Source organism: Aulonocara stuartgranti (genome assembly GCF_965226115.1).
Source record: "Aulonocara stuartgranti genome assembly, chromosome: 17".
Lineage (NCBI taxonomy): Eukaryota > Metazoa > Chordata > Actinopteri > Cichliformes > Cichlidae > Aulonocara > Aulonocara stuartgranti.
This window is the reverse complement of record NC_138953.1, coordinates 16,129,834-16,152,876: the sequence shown is the minus strand read 5'-3', so window position 1 is coordinate 16,152,876 and position 23,043 is coordinate 16,129,834. Positions and strand designations below refer to the sequence as shown.

The following is a 23,043-nucleotide window of genomic DNA, read 5'->3' as shown; positions in this document are numbered from 1 at the left end:
ACTGATTGTTGTTGAAAAGGTCTAAACCAAGAAAACCACAAAACCACATTAAAATCCCTGTTTTTATCAGGAAGCAGCAGGATGTGCCTAATCATGGAAGGGTCCAACAAACTGGAAGGATAAATTAAAAGAGGTCTGTTGGCTTTTGTTTTCAGTGTGAAGCTAACTGGGTCCTCGTTGTCATAGAAACAGGAAGGTTTCAGAAGCGAGGTGTGAAGAGGGGAGTCAGTATGGATCAGACCAAGTATCTGGACCAGTTTCGAGTCAGACTCTGTAACAGTCTGTGCTTCTCTAGTTCTATTTACCATTTTAAGGAGCCGTCAACATCATTGCATAGATCTCTATGATAAACGGACCTTTGGAAGGCTGACCTATTACAGTTTCCATACTGTGAGGGCTTTGAGAAGACATTGAAGGCATGAAAAAAACCCCACTTCAGTGGATGATGAGAGTCAGACCTTAAATACTGATCCGTATGCAGACTCTCTGATAATAATGCCATCTCTTTAGCTTTCAACATGCTGCTCTCAAACAAACAGGTGAATTAACAACACGGACTAATATGCAACTGCAGAAACAAGCCAGGTGGTGAAAACTGAAGCTTAAGAAATAAGAAAACAGAGAAAACAGCTACAGCTAACAGAAGTGCACTTTGCTCAGTAAAGGTACACCACACATACAAAATAAATAAGATACTATTCAAAATACTATCTAAAATACAATTTTCACTTAATAGCAAATATCTTCACCACCACTGCAACAAAACTTATGACATTGGTTACGTGTACTGGCATTCAGACAGTTAGTAGACTTAGGTTTTGATTCATTTAAACTAACATAATCATCCTGCTGCAAGACAGAATAAATCAATATGTTTATCGATAATTAAATCATGTACAACCCGAGATTTGTAACAGAAGGATAGCAGTAAGAGTGAAAGGGAAAGTTTACAAGAATACCCACTGTGAGCTTAACTAGAACTCTGAGGGTGAATAATAGCCCAGAGTTCAGAAGTTGGAAATGATCTATACTGAAACTTTACAACTAAAAACAATTGTTTAAAAATACTGCTTAAGACGCTCCAGGTCAGGAATACAAAGGAGATCCATTTTCGTTTTGCTCTGACAGGAAATACCAACGAAACAGGAGATTAAAATGACAAGACACAGCAGAACTCTTGTCCTCACTTATTACACAACACCACTTGGAGGTGAGAGGTCTTGGAGGCCCATCAGGACACACAACATGAAAAACACCAGATGGAGTAAAGAGAAACGCATTAATCAACAGAGTCCCTAAAATGTTTCAGCTGAATGTGCATAAACTACAGTCGCACACTCCATGAGTGTGCCTGCATAGATGCCACAGTCATCTGGACAGATAAATGTATGTTATTTTTCAGTTTTGTATTCCAAATGCATTTGGAATGAAATAATCCGTTCTACTTTAAACGGCCAAGGCTTTATTTGAACAGGTCTCCATCTGCATAGAAACGACTGCGTAAGAGATGCAGGCCATAAATCTTTTTTCTTTATCCTTTAACCTCGGTTTCTCTACTAGAGGTCTGGGAGCTTGAGGGTCCTGCATATTATCTTTGCAGTTTCAAGGACTGTGCTCTTCTGGACAGAAATCTCAGATGTTGCTGGAGCCACCTGTCTATCCTCTTCATGTAATCCTTTCTGCTGGGGTTACTTGTGTAGTAGAATTCCAACAGTGCCCTGTTCTCATCTCTCATCTCTTGCCCACTTTTGCCTCCTTGTTTTGCCTACTTCTCATCAGTGTGTCCTGGTTCCTCAACACCTGACATGGACCTTGTTAATCTAGGCTAAGGACTGTGCCATCAGACTTGGAGGTGATGATTCTTATTCCCTCCACTTTGCATTCTTCTACGCTTTGTTGATAATCCAGGATCCCATCACCTGCAAAAAACAGATGCATTGTTCGCCCTCTATCTGACGTTTGACTAACAGATGAACTCTTTTTTTCCCCCAGTGCCTTGGCACACTTAGCAGTCTGATCCCCCTGTAATTGGAGCACACTGTCCCTTCCCCTGGGACAAAATGGCCCCAGCCAGGGAAAAATTAGGAGGTTCCCCACAGAGAGCCTTCTAAACCAGCAGGAAGGCTGTCTGGTGCGGCTCTGTCCACTGGGCCAGATCTGGGGCACCCTTACAGGTGAAAAGTTTGGCATATACCGCCGGTAATAGCCAGCCACCACATATACTCCACCCAGGTGTCACTATGGATGATAACGCCATCCAAGTAGGTGGCAGCATATGCAGCATGCGGACACAGTACCAGGTCCATGAGGAACTGGAAAGTGGCTTGGGCTCCAAACAAGCCAAATAGAAGTATGACGAATTGGTACAAATCGTATGCAGTGGAGAAAGTCGCTTTCTCTGTAGGGACAAGGGAATCTGCTAGTAGCCCTTGGTTAAATCCAGTGTCATGAAAAAACAAGCCGTGCCTGGGGCATGGGATAAGTGTCAAACTGTGACCCTCATTCACCTTGTGGTAGTCAACACAGAACCGTATAGACCACATCTATCTTTACCACGAGAACTATGGGGCTACACCACGCACTGCACTCTTATATTACTCACATTTTCAGCATCCCAGCCAGTTCCTTCCACACAATTTGTCTTTTATTTTCAAGCAATTTATAGGGGCATGAATGCAATGTCACCCAAGGCTCTATTAGAGTGGTACAACCGGGCAAGGGGGAGAACACATCTGCAATGCAAATGCAGGAACACTGAAGGATTATGTTATTTGTTATTTTCACAGTAGAGGACGTGCAAAATGATGCTGCTGGAGCGTTGGCGTTTTCTTTTCTATCCAGATGAGGGCAGTGAGTCTAATGGTTACTATGGAAACTGATCAGCAGTCCTCTCACAGCACATACTGATTTCATAACCAGCTGACTAATGTTTTATGTTTTACATTTACATGACAATTCTATCAACATAAGTGGTTTGACATGTGGTGAGCATCTTGATCTCATCTCATCTCTCAAATTTAAGAAGATAAGGTGAGAGAGACACGTTAGAGAGATTAGAGATGTGGTAACAAAGCTATCCGACACCAGGTTGGGCTTTGACCTGAAAGACTCTGCACTGGCCTGGAGTGTCTGAACTTCAGCTGTATATCAGCACCATCTGCTGCTCATAGCTGAGGCAGGGCAAGGCTTTTATTTTTAAATATCATGCTATTTTTAATTATTTCCCATAGAAATCCCATACAGCTTGTGTTGCTGAAACTTTAATATTAAGCTTCATTAAGTGGTTTTAGTAAGGTGCAACTTATGGCTTAAGTTGGTTGTATAAAAAATACTCCCCTAGTATAGAAGGTATATCACACTTATAACTTACTGTAAATAAAAGAGTTAAAACAAATAAAAGGAAATATTACTACTCTACTTAAGTACTCAAAGCGCTTTATACAACATGCCTAATTCACCCATTCACACAAGCGCATTTTTCTACACCTAAGTATCCAACATTCACACTCCAGTGAATGCATCGGAGACCAGCTTACGCTTCTGTACCTTGTCAAAGGATCCTTAGGCATGCAGACTGTCATAGCAGGGATTTTACCACAAACCTTCTGATTAGTAGATGACCTCTAACTCCTGAGCTACAGCCACTACAAATCTACATCTTCACTTGATTTTTGCAACGCCCCCCCACCCCCAACAAAAAACAAAAAAACCCCAAATCATTTGGTTGTAGTTTCTTGTAAAGATCCATCTTAATCAATGTACTCTTGAAGCCTCTATTATAATAAATGTCTCAAGCCTGAAAAGGGTTGGAGCTGGGCCTCTAGTCAAAGTAGGTCAAACTGGTGTTGAAAGGCCTTTAATCTTTGGTCTTGCCATGCTGTTTCTTTTTCTCCAGTGGAGCCTTAAGCCTTCCATTGTCCTAGGCCTGAAGAATATTGTCTGATATTGTGAACTCTGTCTTTTTTTACTATTATTGCCTGCTGCTCCTGAACTAGCTCCATACTCCTCATCTGCATTAACTGCTTGTTCCTACGTGTTTGAATGGACTGAGAGAGCAGTGAACGGTGGGCAGGCATATTGCAGGTGAGTACATCTTAGGTAATTGGTTGCTGTTTTGTGATAATGCGTTGAAGTGGGTTTGTACTCAGACCTGTCCACAGCAAAGCAACAATGACAAAAAAGAAGAGTCAAGCATTGTTTCACTGAATGAATCACTGAAGACAGATAAGAGAGCAAGGTTAAACAGGGCACAAAACAAAAACCTTCCTCTAATCTCAGAATTTAGTGAAACATCTAACAGATCATCTGCAGTTCCAGTGGTTTATTTAAAGAGTTTCAATCAGGTTTCAGAGCTCATCTCAGCACACAAACAGAATTAATGAAAGTTGAAAACAATGTTCTTTGGCCTCTAACAATGGACTTATCTCTGTGCTTATCCTGCTAGACATCAGGGCTGCGTTCAATACTGTTGATTGAGCGATTAGAGCATGCTGTAGGGATTAAAGGTACTGTGCTGCAGTGGTTTGAATTATACCTATTTAATTTTTATTGCTATGCACATGATACCCACCTTTATCTGTCCATGAAGCTAGATAAAAGACAAAGACCTGGATGGCCTCTAATCTCCTGCTTCTAAATTCAGATAAAACTGAGGTCATTGTACTCACCAATAAAAATCAGAGAAACATGGTGTCTAACTGCATACTTACTGGATGGCATTACTGATGTCCAGTAACGCTGTGAGGAATAATTTTTGACCAGGATATTGCCTTCAATGTACATATTAAACAAATATGTAGGACTGCTTTCCTCCAATTGCACAATATCAGTGATGCTGAAAAACTAGTTCATGCATTTATTACCTCTGTCCTGGACTACTGTAATTCATTATTATCAGGATGTCTTAAAAACTGCCTGAAAATTCTTCAGTTGATCCAAATTGCTGCAGTGAGAGTACTCACTGGGACCACAAAGAGAGAGCATATTTCTCCTGTATTGGCGTATCTTTGTTGGCTCCCTGTTAAATCCAGGATCAAATTTAAAATCCTTCTCCTCACATACAAGGTCTTGAATAATCAGGCCCCATCTTATCTTAAAGAGCACATAAACCCAATTAGAGCACTTCACCCACAGACTGTTGGCTTACTTACGGATCCTGGAGTATTTAAAAGTAGAGTGGGAGTAACAAACCTTCAGCTTATAGGGCCTTCTGGAAGCAGCTCCCAGTTTGAGTTGTGTCTATACACGTCTCTAAATTGAAGTTTTGCTAAGCTGGTCTTTTAGCCTTCCCGATCATGTACCCATGTTTGTCTGTTTTTCTCTCCAGTCCTTGTGTCAAGCCAATGAGTCTTAGTCTCAGTATTTGTACTTCCTGTTTCCTTTTGATCTTGTGTTTTTGGGTCCACATCTCTGCCTGCCACCCACCTACACCTGTGGATATTACAACTGCTTTACGGAAAATTTATTTTAGACCCCTGCTCTAAAATAATGCATAGTGTCATTTTGTAGCATCGTAGCTCGTGACGTGTATACTTTTGGATGGTTATAATGTGGCTTTTAATCAAAATCTCTAAAATATGATGGGATTTTACCTCAGAAATCTCAAAGACTTCTACACAAATGTCTTTTGTCACAGGCTTAACTTAAGCCTCCTTCGCCCTTTATATGCTTCATGCTTATGTTCATGTCTTATGTTGTCAAGTTTGTATTGCCATGTCTGCGCCTCATGTTTCCTGTTTTATTCTGAAGGTCTGTGTCCTATGTCAGTGTAGTTGGCTTTGCTTCCTTTGTCTCATGTCAGATTAGTGTCAGCTGTTTCTCCATGTATTTCCACTTCCCCTAACCACCCTTGTGTGTATTTAGTCTGCAGGGGTGTCCAAATTCATAGACTGCATCCTCCTGAGGACCCATCCTTCGAGGTCTATGTGGGCCGGGTCCTTAGAAGGTCGGGTAGGCCAGAAGTAAATGGCTGTGAAATTGGACGGTCTAGCATTTAGATTTGCGTCACCGTTGTCTCGATGGAGTTTAATAAACTCAGCTGTCTCCTCCTTGCTATCGAAAATATAACAGGACACTGGTGTAAATTCTAAACCATCTTACACTTCTGTTTGTTAGGAGACCTGAGTCGTTGTCCCAGAGCTTTGAGTTTTCTTTACTATTGTACTTTGATTCTGCCATTATTTATTGTTTCTTCTGGTTTCTTTGTTGATGTTCTGGTTTCTGTCTGTGTCTCTTAGTTGCTCTGTCTCCCCTGTCTGAGGTGTCCCCTTGTCAAGTCCATGTCTCTATGTTCCTGTTTTACTTTGAAAGTCCATGTCTCATGTTAACGTATCTGGTTTTGCTTCCCCTTATTGCTCCCTCTGTGTAGTTAAGCCTTGTGTTTCTGTGTCAGTGTCGCAATCTACCCTCATTCATGCTGTGTGTTATGCCTGCCTGCCTGAGTTATTTTTGTATTTTGAAATTTGTTACTTTGAGTTCAGCATTAAAACTGTTTTTTGAGTCCACATTTTGTCTCCAGAGACTGCACTGTGGGTCCTCCATACCTGCACACGGCCTAAAGATGACACTGTTTAATCAGTTTTCTGTTTGACATTTATTCAGCTGTGTGAAAACCAAGGAGGAACCCACCCGAGGGATTAATAAAGTTTTATTTTATATAATCTAATCTAATCTAATCTAATCTAATGACTTTAATCGCAGCCAAACTGATTTACTCTCGAACAAATAAAACACTTATTTAAGTGACTTATAAATCAAGTTTAACCTGAGTAGCGAAAGACCGCGGTGATCTGAAAATGATGTGCCGGGCGTTTGCCGTTCTCGTCGGCTCTAGTGACCCTCGAGCTCCTGGCTAGCTATCGAGTGGGTAACAGACGTCTGCGAAAATGTTGAAGCACTTTTGCAAATATGTGATGTCTTGATAAACTGAAATATGTTAAAAGTTTATTTTGTGACTCAGAAAGAGTAATAAGAGTAATATTAAAACTTAGTAGCGACTGCCATTGTTGGAAACTGGAATTGGCTGAGACACGCTGTGAATTCTGGGATATGGTGGGCCAGGAAGGACACACCTGACCCAGCCTACAAATTCAGGGCAAAGGAGGACGCATTTGTTGGCTGCAAATGCGTCCTCAGGAGGATGCAGCCCATGAATTTGGACACCCCCTGTGTGTTTCTGTTCATTCATTGTCAGGTCATCTGTTGCCTTTTGTGCCACGTTTCCATGTTCTATTCTCCAGGTTTCAGGTATCCTTGTATCCACGTCGAGTTTTATGTTTTGGTTTTATATATTTATCTCTTGTTTCCCCAGTTTAGGTTATCGTTTAGCGTCATCTCTGCCTTTTGTTTTGTCCAGTTTTTACCAGCCTTAATAAACGGCTCGCTTTCTGTTAAAATTCAAGTTTTGTCCACGTTCCTTGGTGTCTGTGTTTTGGGTCCTCTTTGCAAATTCATACAGTGTGCTGCCGCATACTGGGACATTATTCTGGTATCTTCTGAATATAATCAGCAATAAAGCTAAAGTGATACTGATTTCATTCCCTGAGTCCAGTATATCTCTGCTCCAGTCCTGGGCACCCAGAACCAGTGCCCAAGTCTTCCACACTGCTGGAGTCCAAGACTCTCCACCATCAATGCTGGCCTCATGCTGGCCTTGGCGGCCACTTCAAGCCAATCTGTGTTATTGGTCATTTGTGAATCTGTTCCGCTGCTGCCCTCACTGCTGGCCCCCTGCAAAGCCACCAGAGGTAAAATGTCGTCTCTGGCATTGTCCTCCAGGGGACTTCCTTTGTTGCCAGCCTCTGGCCATGACACCGGAGCTGGCCACTCAGTCAGCCCCCAGGCCCTGCTGTCTCTACTGCTGGTCACCGGGGAGACCCCAGAATTCTTTTGTCACAGCTGTTTGCCTTTTGAGAAGCCCTGAGCACTTTATAGGTGTCTGTCCCTGCACCTCTCCAATGGCGTACTAGCCTCATGAACCTGTTTTTATCTCCCTGGACAGCCTGGGGCAATTTGTGTGATTTTTTTTTTCTGCTTAGTTTGATTTTACTTATGTGTTTGGTTCAGGCCCTCCTTTCAAACCCATTTGTCTGCCCGCTGCAGGTTAGGTTTTGTCTTTGTTTAAGGACGTCTAGAAGCTGTATAGGATAAGGGGGGCTCTGTCATGGTTCCTTGGTCATCAACTCAGTGGTTTGTGTTTTGTGGGTTCATGGTCCTGGGTTTTATCTCAGTATTTTGTGTTTAGAGTCTTGTTGTGTAAAATTTTGACCTTGGAGTCCTCCTTGTATTCTTGCCTCCCTATGTTGCCATGTCTGTCTTTGTCGCTTGTCCGAAGTGTCCTGAGTGAAGTTGGTCTCGTCTCTGTGTCTGTTATTGTTTGTCTCCTCACTTGTGTCCTTATATCCATCTGGTCCCTCAGTGCCCTGAAGGTTGTCCCCCCCCCCAGACAGTCATGTCTCCATGTTTGCTTCCCATTTTGTCTATGTCAAGTTCATGTATTATAGTCTCCATCACTATTTCCTGTTTTATTGTGATAGTCTCTTGTTCTGTGTGCATCATGGTTAGTTTTGAGTCCCCTTGTGTCATTAAGCGTATTCAGCTCAGCTGTTTCCTCCCAGGTGTCTCCACTTCACCCTGTTTGTCCCTCCTTCTCTGACTTCATCAACTGGAGTAAACCAACAGTAGTGATGGGCAGATGAAGCCCCATGAAGCACTGAAGCTTTTCATCCAATTGGTTCACCCCAACGCGAAGCTTCATGAAGCTTCATTTGCTCTAGCAGGACACCTACTGGACGTAAAAATAATAGCTGGCATGAATTTGAAGAGTGTGGCACTTTGCACACAGCCTGTAAATGTCAACAACAAAAGGAGTGTGTAAAACATGTATATTGTAGTGATGGCAGTATACTGTGTATATTTATAGTGGCAGTATGGGAAATGATTATTTGGAAATGCTTGAAATGGAAATGATCATTTACTGTGAGGTGAGGTGTGGTTGGGGTGTGGACAGTGGTTGTGCTTTTGTAACGTTGAGGTATGGACAGCAGTCCTGCCTGTTCACATTTTATTCTGTAAAAACTAAATTTTCACTGCTTTTATGACCTTTTTAGTGGGGAGAACATAGCTAGGATTTAATGATTTAACAAATCTTTTGAATCCTTTGTCCTCCACAATGCTAAATGGCTGGGAGTCCTCAATCACCATGCTGACCAGGTCTTCATCTATTTGAGATTGTTCTCCTGAGGAAAGACAATAAAGATAAAGCACAAATATAAATATCACACACGTAACTTATAACAGTTGTATAATATTGTTATATCATTTAGTAACATTACTGCATCCTATATTATCATTGCATTTGATGGCTCACCTGGTCTTGCTCCACGATCGGTGTCCCCCTTATTCTCATGCAAAGCTCTGTAGTGCCTAAGCATGGATGTTGTTGTTATAGCCCAGCTCCCTGGCACATAGCAAACACTTCACCTTGTACAAAAGTCAAGACAGCTCAACATAAATTGTATTGCACCATCAGTATCATGAAAATACATCTTCTGTAGAAATTTACATACCTTGTTGGGAGGAATAAGATCAAAATGTTCCCACACAGGGGAGGACATCCTCCTCTTCTTAGCTGGCTCCATTCTCTCCTGACTTTCCTCACTCTCATAAACCTCCATACGGTCTCCAAACTCTCACTAACCGCAACTCTCCATCAAACACCCACATTTTTGAATGAAGTCTGAGGGGTTTATATCGCTGTCATATCTCGCGGCAAAGTTCGAACCACTTCATGAACCAGTCACGTGGTACAGCCGGGCAGCGAGGCTTCGGACGTCATCATTTTCAGCTCCTCCCATAAATGAAGCAAGCCTCGATACGCGCTTCGCGGAAACGCCCCCTCCATTACTCGACACACGCTCCGAAGCCTCGATACAGAACGTCCCATCACTAACCAACAGTTTTGCCTCTAAACACATCCACTACAGCCAGATAACATTAGATATTTAGGCATACATTTTTCCACCAGGCTTTCAGTATAGTTGAATCACATTCCTTTTACTAAAATGGTAGAGGTTGATCTAACATATTTGTATCACTCGTGGAGAGAGTTGCTGCAATTAAAATGATGATTCTGCCTAAAATCATTTCTCACAAATTCCTAATAAACACTCAAACATCTCATTATTGTTATGGAAAAACAAACCATTATGAATAATTTTAAAAACACTGATCTGCCTTTTATTGGAACTAAGCATTATAACTTTAAAAACCTTACCATGAACACCTCCCTGACACCGTGGTGGGATTTGTTTGTTGTTTTCTTCACTTATGTCATGTAAACTAATACCCATTTGGAACAATCCAGATATCTCTAAACAGGACAAAGGAGTTCCCAAATGGGTTACACGCTCAAACATAAGAATCCACTGTACAGGAAACTCTGCTGAGAACGATATGTGAAGACTCATCCAAATAGTTTTGTTGCTCTATCTCAACCTCACCCAAACTATGCATTTAGGCTAGGGCTGAACGATTATGGAAAATAATCTAATTGCGATTTTTTGCCCCAATATTGCGATTGCGATGCGATTATTTTTTAAGGTCTTTGTCTTCTGTATTATTAAACAAAGACAAGCAATACATCATATAGTATGGCCAATACTATATTACATTAATTTTAAACTGTTCTTTCCTGGAAGACAGACCTCTGTTATGATGACATGAGGTGATGCATGAATTGATGACTGACATTTTTATTTAACTTCTTCAATCACAACAGTATATTTGAACATACACTATAGTTTATTTTTAGCTTACAAACATCTGAGCATAAAGTGCTGACAAGGAACCCTGGTGTAAACATTAAAATGAAAGTCAGTACAATGTGCAGATTGCAGAAATATACATAAACAAAATCAGTGGCTTTACCACACTCAGTTTTTCGACATCTGTGAACTACTAGACAGTCATTCAATCAAAAAATAATATTAAATAAATAAAACTAATAAATAAAAAATACACACATCTTACTGATCTCTGCAGTCAGTAACATTACACATAAAGTGCAAACATAATAGCAATTGTATAAACTGTCGAGGAGGGAAATTATTTTACTGCTATTGTCAAATAATTGTCATTGCATTAATAATATAATCTGCAGCATGGATATTGCATTCCAAGGTTTAAACAGTGTCTCTTTCAGAAAGACTGAGTTGCAGGCTGACAGGAAGTTGTATGCAGAAAGAAGCAGGAAGTTATTTTGAGCCGCAGGCTAAGACGAGGCTTTAACAATGTAACAGATAGCTTTAAGAAGGCCTTAAGCAGTTATGACTATTTTATACAATGCATATCTGTGCTTATTAAAGAGTTGGAGCTCGGTCAATTAATTGGGGGTCGGAAGCTTTGTTCGGCGCGATGTTCGGACAATCTATTGTGCAAGTGACTTGGAGCCAGAGAAGGAATTGCAATACATGCTTACAAAACACTTATATATCAGATCATTTTATATTAAGGTTTTAGTAGAGGTTCTTGATTAAAACATTTATTTAGTAGAAGACATACACATAGTCTCAGTGAGCTTCTGGTCTGGTAAAAGGTCAGAAGTGCAACAGGTGAATTGAGAAAGAGCATTTGAGGACGAGACACAGACAGTAGGTGAAGAGGTGACATAAAGAGCATGTGAGGTCAACACACACACACACACACACTTTAAATTAGATTTATTTAGAGGAGAGGTTAGTTATGTTTGGCTGTAACTGCAAAATTGTCTTGGTAAAAGAGGAACCGTTTCTTGGTGTCTCGGCAAGAAAGAGGAACAAGACAAGAACTGAAAGGTAGACAGGAAGGGCTAGCCATGAAAATAGAAGATGATTTTCTAGGTGAAAAGTCATGATGATGTTGATCTGATCTATGTATAAAATGTATCTGTGACGTATGAAGGGGCGTCAGTAAATAAACCCTGATGCTATAAAATATCTGTTCATGCTTTGATTAAGTCGAAGACTACTTCCTGTCTGCGTACAGAGTTGTCTTCCCACACGTGTGTTCATTAAAATCATCGTTTGACTTCACCCGGCCGGATCGGTGTGGTTATTCTTCGATCACCTCTTGTACCCTTCCTCAATACTGAATCTTAACATTTGGGGGCCTCGTCCGGTTATTGAGGAGGGAGAGTTGGAGGTTTAGACGGAGAAATCCGGGGTCTTAGGTGGTCTGACGGGCAGACATGAATTCCAGTGGTCTAAGTGAGTGGGCATAAGCCGGCTTATCCAAAAGGTAAGGCACTACCTGTTGAATTATTTCCAAAGTGTGCCAAATTGGATATGATAAAATTTAAGTCTACTCACTGAAGTTACTGGTGGATGTCTGTTTTGATTTTGATAAGAATCTGAGGATTTAAAGCAGTTGGACTGCTGGTAAGGATTTAATACGGTTAGGACCGTGGGAAGCAGTGGACTGCTTAATGATTTTAGTATGTTAGGGAATTTGCTTATTTTTTGGTTATAAGGGTGGACCTGCTTCAGTTATACACTTGTTTCGGGTGTTGATTGTTGTTTCAAAGTATTATAAATTATTTTAGAACGGAACCGTGGGGGTTCTAGGAAGCGCAGTTCTCGGAGGTAACGCTCCCTCCCGGCCAAGGACGCTTGGCCCTGACCTATCGGCGAATAGGGTTAGTACGGTTGGCAACCGGGGAGAACTTGGGAACCTCCAAAATAGCTAGGAGCTAGAGTCTCCTTACCGTTTGCAACGGTATCTGCGCTTTTTTGGCCAGCAGAAGTGGATTTCGGGCGTGTAACTTTAACCTAAAACTTCAAAAAGTTTGGGTTGGTTGACGCTTTTAAATTGAGTTAGGGATTTTAGAAATGAGGCCAGAAACAGTTAATGTCTTGAGACTGGTTAATTGATCGCAAAAAACGGTTATGTTAAATTTGTCGAAATTTGATAGGTGTTAAAAGGTTTAAAATCTGTGCAGTTGTAAATATAAGACGTCTCTGTATTAAAAAAGATCTCTGTGGGTCGAGTCAGCAATGCACTGACTGCCTGCTGCTATTCTTAGATGAAGAGTGTGTGTGCATGCAAATGAGGCAGCTGATGCAGAGCGCATGAGAGGACTATGCTTTCGGTTTTGTGTGTCATTCAGCTCTATAACTATTGTTTGCAAATGTGGATAAATGTCTGCAGTTAAAATGCTGGCTTAGTAAATAACAACATTGTAAATATATGAATGGTGACAGCGTTTCAAAATAGAATATAAGAATTGTTTGTGTTTAAAACCAACGTTTAGGTAAAGAAGATTTAAGGTGGAATTGAAGGCATAAACAAAAAATAAAAGGGTTACAGTCTGCAAGTGTTGTTAATTCATGAGCTGACTGGATGCAGAGTAAGTGGAGTGGTCATCCTGGGAGGATTGAATGATGCTCTAACTCTGTGGTCAAGTCAGACATAGGCTTTAAGCAACCATGAGCCACTAATAAGCGTGACAAATTAATGAGTATGTGTAAATTGAACTTGTTAAATAGTTTTGATAGGAGTAACTCAATGAGCACGCAATAAAGTGGACTTTTTAGGGGCAGTTTATCACTGACACCATAAAAAGCAACTTAATTAGTAGTTCAATAACAAATTGTAAAGATAACCTTTGTTATTTGATAAGAGAGAGAAAATTCAGGTTACATATAGTGAATAAATAAGGAAATGTTAATCTCTGCGTCATTCCACACTGAAATTTCAATTGTAGGGGATCATTTGGAGGTGAATTGTGTAGGACACGGGGAGACAGAAGAATCTCCCCATGAGTTTTCAGTGTGCATAGAAATTGAGGAGGCTGAACTGGAAGCCTGCCTGGGTCGTTGTTTTTGTTTATTTGAGGGTCTGCTGGAAGTTTGTGAAAACGACCACCTTGATATGTGGGAGCCTTCTCGGGCAGCGATTTTTTTTGTTAAACCTGTGGCAGGCTGTGCAACATGGAGAAAGCTTTGACATAATGTCATAAAGGTGATTTCTTGGTTTTAGACTTATTAGTACGGGACAAGTTGAGGGACCCTTGAGGGTGTGTTGCTGTAAAGTATATAAGGGACGCGCAGCGCCGTCAATGGGTTTAAAATAAATGAAAAAACACTAATCCGAGGAACTATTGGAGAGGTAAGTATACGGAGGTGAGCGCGTTGCGCATAAGGGTTGCTGGTGTCATATATTAACACTTTGAGGGCGAATAATTTTGATTGAGTGTCAACGTTTGAGAACGCGAGGACAGCGTCTAAAGGGCTGGGTTAAACTTTGTGTATCACCGAGCAGGGGAAGAGGAGCCAGTGGTTGCGAGAACAGCGAGACGAAGACTGAAACCGAAAGTTAAGCGTGTCTGGGTGACCTAGACCAAGAAGGTGGAGTCGACCAACGCCATTGGAAGAGGTAAGTCTGTGTTTCAGAGAATGGCTGACAGCTCGGGTGCGACACCTAGTAGGAAAAGGGGATGCAAACCTCTGAAGGATCAGCTCGAACAGCGTAAGAAAGCTGTTCGCTTGGCTTCCCCTGGAGTATTAAAATCAGCAGAGAAAGAGTGCCAAGCGATGGAGGTTGAGGTAAGTAAACCTATTATATCCCAACAGAAAGGGCTGGGTGATAAAATACCTCTGAGCTTGGTGTTAAAAACTGAAGGAGAAGTGTACGGACAAATGCATGAGGCCCTACGTGCGTCCATAGAGGCATTAACGGCATTGGAGGTTATAAAGCAGAGAGTAATGCAGGGAGGGCCAGAAGAGGAGAATGAAGACCGTGCGACGTCATCAGAAGAAGAAGACGATGAGGAGGACGAAGATGGAGGACCTGAGCCCCAACCAAGTACAAGCCTAATTTTGAGGAAAAGAAGTGTGAAGAGAGACCAAGCACAGAGACGGCCCATATTTAAGAGCTCAAAGGGAAAAGGAAAGTCGAGGAAGAGTAGAAAAGTGAGTTTTGAACAAGGAGCTCCTGACCCTGGTTTAAGTCTGCCTCTAATAGCAGGTCCAAAGAACGAACCAGTTTATCGCGCCTATAAGGTGAGAGATTTGGAAGCATTGGTTAAACAACTTCCACCAATAACCAAGGGAGAACATTGGGAAGGAGAAGAATTAGCGCTGGGCGACTTTCGCGCTTTGGCCGGACGTTGTATGCTGGGTGGTGGGTTAGCAGATGTAGAGCAGATAGCTCAAACAACTAGATATGCAAATGACCTGAAATATCATGAGGTGCAGAGTGACTTAGCAGATGCAGTTCGGGAGAAGGACCCAACTCCTAACTTTGGAGCCATTCCAAAAATTATTTGGGATCCTAAAAACACACCCAGAGAGTGTTTAGTTAAAGCAAAGGAACAATGGTTGTTAGGAACAGGAATACATCCGGGGAAGGAGGGTGAAAGTAGAGCGTGGTTTCGTTCGGCAGTGCTGGCAGGGCTGCCCAACCAGGTTGCAGTTGACTTGGAAAAGAACCCAGATTTTGCCGTTGCAGACTCGGTGCAGTGGGAGGGACATGTGACCCACAGACTTCAGCAGGAACAGGATTTGACGAACAAACAAAAGAAAGAGTTAGATGAAGTACAGGCGCAGCTGCTTAGGCTGCAGCTGGGTGAGGCTCGCGAAAAATATAATGCGAAGAAAAAAGAACCGAAAGAACTAAATAAGACTATAATGGTGGCAAGGCCTCAGCCCGATCCTGTGCCTGACTGGCCAGATCAGGATCCGGGTCTCTACCCTGATGATCGTTGGCCCGCCAATGCACCAAGGCAGCGTCAACCCGTAGGGAATTGGGGGACCGGTGGACCGCAGAGAGGGCGTGGTGGATCCGTGAGGGGAGGACAAAGGGCTCGGAATCCGGGGAATCCTGGCAGGGTGTCTTGGACTGCGTGTCTGAGATGTGGAGCAGAAGGACACTGGGTCCGAGACTGCCCTGAACCGCCGCAGAACTATCAGGGGCGAGGCTATCGATCCCAGGCACGAGGAGGCCCAAGACAAAGAGCTGCTTACAGGGGAGCACATCAAGCTCCAAACCCGAATGCAGCACCAGCCCCCCAGTACCCAGTAGCCGACTGGGGCTGGGAGGGGGAGCAATACTGATGGAGCCCGGAGAAACTGAACAGCGTGGGGACGGCAGAACCTATGCTGTCAATGATGATGATCCAGCATTGACACAGCTGGGAAAATAGACTTTGAAGCACCAATATGTGGTGTCCTCACAGGTGCCTGGAAAATCTCATGGGCAGGGACCTGCTTGTGAAACTGGGATCACCTTCAAAGACTCAATATTTAGTCCAGAACTCTGAACAACCCACTGCCGAAATCTACTGGGGGAGGCTAGTGGAAGAAGGCATTCTGAGACATTATCAGCTGTGGAAACCCTGGATAATGAGCCTGGCCGTCTATTCCCCTCCGCGAGATCCTTTCCACGTTACACTCTTTTATGATAGGGAAGATAATGATATCTATCGGGAACAGTTCCAGTCTGATCTTGAGGGACAGACGTGGAATGTGCAAACACATAACATTTATGTTGGACCAGAAGGTGTGGCCGCGGCTGTGAAATTTACTGATGAACAACTGCCTTGGTACAATGTGGGAGAGGATTCAGCCCCTCACATTACATTGGCGGTCCACGAGGGTCATGGGCCAAGAGATCTGGGACCAATGGTCAAGCGGGCGCTGGACAACGCATGCTGGCAAAGCACCCAAATTCCAAACGTCTGGTATGCACCAAAATGTAAAATATATCGCATAACTTGTTTGTCCAACGATGCAGTGATCTTAGAACATAAAGAAATCTCCAGAATACATGGCAGGGAAAGAATGGATCATTCTGATGCAGTAGCTGAGCTCTCAAAATTGCCTGGTACTTTGTGGTCCGCAGGGCCCACAGATGTAGGTCTAGCTAACTGTTCGCCTGTCCTGTTCCAGCTGAAGTCTGACATACCATTTAACAGACCATAATAGAAGCACAAAACTGAAGACCAAAAGTGGTTCACATGTATTGACCTAGCGAATGCATTCTTTTGTCTCCCACTGCACGAGTCACTCAGAGACATTTTCTCATTCACATACAGAGGCCGCAAATTTAGGTACACACGCCTACCACAAGGCTTTGCACTCTCACCAGGAATTTTAATCAGGTGTTGAAAGAGACATTGTCCCCATGTCAACTGCCAGGGGGCTGTACATTAATAGAGTATGTTGATGATCTTCTTATTGCAGCCCCGTCAGCAGCGGCCTGTACGGCAGCATCGCTCGTGGTGTTGAACAGATTGGCGGAGTGTGGCTTCAAAGTGAGCAAAGAAAAACTGCAGTTGGTCCGGCCAGAGGTAACATTCCTGGGCCGGGTGATCGCACACAGATCAGTGGGGTTAATGAACACACACAGAGACCAAATTCTGACACATCCAAAACCAAGAACTGTGAAGGAGTTGCTTTCCTTTCTTGGCTTGACAGGTTACAGCAGGCAGTTCATTCCGAACTATGCGGGTAAAACGGCCCCTTTAAGGGACCTGATCAAGAAAGTTGGTGTTCGAAATCTGAAGGCTGAATTGCCTTGGACGCCGGACACAGAGACAGCGTTCATTTCACTAAAACAGGATTTGTCAAGAGCCACAGATCTGGCCACACCTAACTATGATGAGGCATTTTATCTTGATGTTTCAGAAACAAAGGGAGTTGTGAATGGTGTGTTGTTTCAGAAAAAAGGGGGAGGTAGGGATGTACTTATGTATGTTAGCATAAGATTAAATTCAACAGAAGCAAGGCATCCCACATGCACACAACACGCAGCAGGAGTAGCAAAGATAATTCAGAAAACAGCACATATAGTGAGGGAACACCCACTGAAAGTGCTTACTACACACAGTGTAGTGGCCTATGTGAACTCACAGGCATTCACAATGACTCCACTGACGCAACAAAGGTTCAGCAAAATTTTAGAGGCGCCAAATTTGATATTCACACATGAAGGAATAAATATGGCAGACCTAATGGGGTCAGGAGAACCACATGACTGTATTAAGAAAGCCCAGGTTGAAGGAAAAATCGAGGGACAACAGTCGGCCCAGAGAGCTGAAGTGATAGCCCTAACTCGAGCCCTGAGGTTGGCTAAAAACATGAGAGTGAACATCTACACTGACTCAGCATATGCGTTTGGAGCAGCTCATGTGGAACTGGCTCAGTGGAAGAGAGCCGGGTTCAGAACGGCCACTAATGCACCCATCTGTCACAAAAAGGCCCTGGAGGACCCAGACGAGGTAAGTATTATAAAATGCAAAGGCCACTCACAAGCAGACAGTATGGTGGCAAGAGGAAATCAGAAAGCTGACGAAGCCGCAAAGGAAGCAGCGGGCTACAAAGGACAGAGACAACTGGTGCAGGTAACCCCAGAAGAGGAGGTTAGCACTAACAGCATGGAAGAAGTTAGACAGGCTCAGGAGGAGACATCCCCAGAGGAAAAGGGGGTGTGGGAAAACAAAGGAGCCTGGCAAGATGGCGGTTTGTGGAGGGGGCCAGATGGGCGTCCCGCTTTAACGGCCAAAATGGCGGAACAAAAGGTGAATGAGGCTCACGGGCTTGGTCACGTGGGAGTGGAACAGATGGAGAGAAATTTGTGCCGATGGTGGCATCCTGATTTGAGAAGGATGATACTGGAAAAGGCCAGAACGTGCCTAATTTGTGGGGCACACAACCCAAAGCCAGCAGTAAAACCTGAAGCTGGTAAGTTTCTCATGCCAGAAAGGCCAGGAGAAGAGGTCGTGATTGATTATACCGACATGATTGATACAGGCCCAGGTGGGGTGAGGTATTTGCTGGTGTGTGTGGATGTTTTGACTGGATGGCCCGAAGCATGGGCGACCAAATGTGAAGACGCGAAAAGCGTGATTAAGTGCTTAATCAATCATTACATTCCAAAGCATGGGTTTCCCAAGAGAATTAGATCAGACAATGGTACTCACTTCAAGAATAAAGATTTGCAAGAGGTAGAGAAGATGAACCTAAATTTGAAAAACAAGTTGGCTAAAATTTGTGCGCAGACAGGGCTAAATTGGGTCGCAGCCCTGCCCATTGCTTTGATGACCATAAGATGTTTATGATGATGTTAACTTTGTATTTCAGGTGCAGTTATAACCATTTTATACATATTGCATTTTGTGCTTTTAAAGGAGTTGTGGCTCAAATTTGTCTCTGGAGGGTCACGAGCCTTTGGCTAGCGCTATGATTAGCCAATCTACTGTGAGGATAATATGAGTTCATGAAGGATTGCACACGCTTACAGACACAGAGTTAAGAAACACACATGACAGTAGTGATTCCAGGCAAAAGGCCCTAAATTCATTTAGCTTTTAACTGAACTTAAAGAAGGACCAAAGAGGAAGGAAAGTATATATTTTGGTTAAGTCTGATACATTAGAATTAGAAGGTATTGTTACATTAAGGGAGCAAAATGAAATAAAAAGGTTATACCAAAACAGGTGATAACATAGGAAATGTGAGGTTTTAAAATGAAGTTAGTGTTAACACATAGGAGTTGTTTCAAGGCAGCATTTAGCTATGATGAAATGTATACAGGAGCAATTGCTTATATGCTTAAACATAATTGATTAAAGTGGTTGTTTTCTTTTGGAGTAGATTAACTTGCAGCAGCGACAACTTGTGCACAGGATGTTGATGATCAGATAAGGGAAAGTAGAGCGAGCAACTGGACGTGAAACCAGCGCTTAAAAGAATTTTAAAGTGATGAGTAACGTTGAAGAGTATACATAAATACAAGTCAATAAGTTAAGAAGGTAATTAGGATCAGGCTTTTGATTAAAGAGTCCCAGATAGGATAAGTTAGGGAGATGCAAGAAAAGGTGTTTTGTTTCCTTTGCGGAAGATCGATCTCGGCGACCACAGGAGGGGCGAGGATCCTGGAGATCTCGAGGTTCGAGACCACCAGAGAAGGGTCTGCGTGAGGACACAATGTATTGTGACCTCTGGTGTTCCAGAGGTCAAAAGGGGGAGTGTCGAGGAGGGAAATTATTTTACTGCTATTGTCAAATAATTGTCATTGCATTAATAATATAATCTGCAGCATGGATATTGCATTCCAAGGTTTAAACAGTGTCTCTTTCAGAAAGACTGAGTTGCAGGCTGACAGGAAGTTGTATGCAGAAAGAAGCAGGAAGTTATTTTGAGCCGCAGGCTAAGACGAGGCTTTAACAATGTAACAGATAGCTTTAAGAAGGCCTTAAGCAGTTATGACTATTTTATACAATGCATATCTGTGCTTATTAAAGAGTTGGAGCTCGGTCAATTAATTGGGGGTCGGAAGCTTTGTTCGGCGCGATGTTCGGACAATCTATTGTGCAAGTGACTTGGAGCCAGAGAAGGAATTGCAATACATGCTTACAAAACACTTATATATCAGATCATTTTATATTAAGGTTTTAGTAGAGGTTCTTGATTAAAACATTTATTTAGTAGAAGACATACACATAGTCTCAGTGAGCTTCTGGTCTGGTAAAAGGTCAGAAGTGCAACAGGTGAATTGAGAAAGAGCATTTGAGGACGAGACACAGACAGTAGGTGAAGAGATGACATAAAGAGCATGTGAGGTCAACACACACACACACACACACTTTAAATTAGATTTATTTAGAGGAGAGGTTAGTTATGTTTGGCTGTAACTGCAAAATTGTCTTGGTAAAAGAGGAACCGTTTCTTGGTGTCTCGGCAAGAAAGAGGAACAAGACAAGAACTGAAAGGTAGACAGGAAGGGCTAGCCATGAAAATAGAAGATGATTTTCTAGGTGAAAAGTCATGATGATGTTGATCTGATCTATGTATAAAATGTATCTGTGACGTATGAAGGGGCGTCAGTAAATAAACCCTGATGCTATAAAATATCTGTTCATGCTTTGATTAAGTCGAAGACTACTTCCTGTCTGCGTACAGAGTTGTCTTCCCACACGTGTGTTCATTAAAATCATCGTTTGACTTCACCCGGCCGGATCGGTGTGGTTATTCTTCGATCACCTCTTGTACCCTTCCTCAATACTGAATCTTAACAAAACACACACACAAACACGCCTTTAAAATTTAAAGGCGTGAAATTGGACGGTCTAGTTCTGATTAGCGTCACCGCTGTCTCAGTGGCGTTTAATAAACTCGGCCGTCTGCTTCTTGCTATCTAAAATATAACCAGACACTGGTGTAAATTCTCGACTGTCTCATACTTCTGTTTAATAAGTTTTCTGTTTGACGTTTAGTCAGCTGTGTGAAAACCAAGGAGGAACTCACCCGGGGGATTAATAGTTTTATTTTATCTAATCTAATAACTTTAATCTCAGCCAAACCGATTTACTCACGAACAAACAAAACACTGAAAAAAGCCCAACAATAACATTTTTAGGTTGTCTAAGTGACTTATATATTACGTTTAACCCGAGATCTGAAAATGATGTGCCGGGAGTTGTGCCGTTCTCGGCCGCATCAGTAACCCTCGAGCTCCCGGCTAGCTGTCGAGCTGGTGGGTAGCAGACGCCTCTGAAAACGTCGAAGCACTTTTGCAAATATGGGATATCTTGATAAACCGAGCAGATATTTGATGTTTATACAACTACTTTCTCGCCTGAAAATATGTTAAAAGTTTATTTTGTGACCCAGAAAGATTAGTATGAGTAATTTTAAAACTTAGTAGCGGCCGCCATTGCTGGAAACTGGAGTTTGGCTGGGCCGCGCTATGAATTCTGGGATATGGTAGTAATTTGGACAGCCTTCGGCGCGTCGCTGTGACGTAATCGGTCTACAAATGCGGCCTCAGGAGGATGCAGCCCATGAATTTGGACATGTCCAGAGTATAATCGCAGCCTTTGCGGTTAGAAAATTGCACTTGATCATGTTGCGATATTATCGCAAATGCGATATATCGTTCAGCCCTAATTTAGGCAACGTACGGTAAGTGAATTATCTATGGAAGCAAACAATCACATGTAGTTCTACAGTCTTATGCATCACTAAGAAAACTATCCTCATAAATTGATATAAAAAATGTATTACTTAATATCAGTGGTGTATGGTGGCTTTTAAAGGAATTATTAACAACTTATTCACACTCCATCTTCTCTACATGTTAGGCAAGGTAGGTAGCAAGATGAGACTCATCTGTTACGATCATAAGTCACTAAGGTTATCTTTCTTGATCATGCTTGTTGTGTCCGTACAAAGTGCAGATTGTACTAACTGAGCAGTGAAAGCAGACCAGCAGCAACTTGCCTCTCATTCTGGTCTCTCTTTAGTTTACAGTCAGGCCAGAGGTTAACCTACAATGCGCATGCACAAACCAACAGAAGATAGCTGCTGGCCCTTCAGCTTGGCCAACTCCAGTCAGTGTCAACTATAGTTGGACACAACCTCAGAGACAGAGACGACTACGCTTTTCAGTGAAATGAAATATGCACAATAGTGGCAACAATAGCTAACTGCAAGCACAAGATGGCAGTAATGTAAAGGCTGGATTCAAATATTCATTGACAGGCTAGGAGCTTTATGACAGTGCAGTGCTGCCCTCTCTTCCCTTTAGCTGTTAGTGATCTGTCTGCAGCCTCACTTCTTCTCCTGTTGTGGGGTGTGTGTGGCCTCAGGCCTTTAGTATTCTGGGTTGCTGCGCATTGCTCATATTCTTCTTTTCCTTTTTCTTTATTTTCTTTATTTTTAAGTGCTGTATGTTTTTCTGTTTTTTTTTTCCTTACAGGTGCAGGTTAAAGACCGATTGGGTTTTTCCACTTGTGATCTGTCCTCTTATTCTTATCTTTTCATGTATTGTCTCTCTTTTCACTCTTCTTCCTGCCCGTCAACTCTGGCTTCGTCATATTACATAGTAGTAAATAGTAGGAAATGAATACATAAAAGAAAAGAAAATCACAAACAATAGGATCCTATAAACTTATCTTGGAAAAGCAAATATGTTTGACACAACAGTGTATTCAGATGATGAATCTGATTGCAAGAGCTGCCAGACATGACAGTTATTTAAAAAGAAAATATAAACTCCATACGTGAT

At 42.4% G+C, this 23,043-nt stretch overlaps 1 long non-coding RNA gene across 1 annotated transcript; it reads right to left on the bottom strand.

The window, feature by feature from the left end:
• Positions 1 to 8,851: 8,851 nt before the first annotated feature.
• On the bottom strand, positions 8,852 to 9,903 carry LOC309693029. The gene is made up of 3 exons (XR_014272557.1): positions 9,567 to 9,903; positions 9,368 to 9,423; positions 8,852 to 9,236 (listed from the first exon to the last, which is right to left on the bottom strand). It is a non-coding gene; the product is annotated as an uncharacterized lncRNA (long non-coding RNA).
• Between the last annotated feature and the right edge of the window lie 13,140 nt (positions 9,904 to 23,043).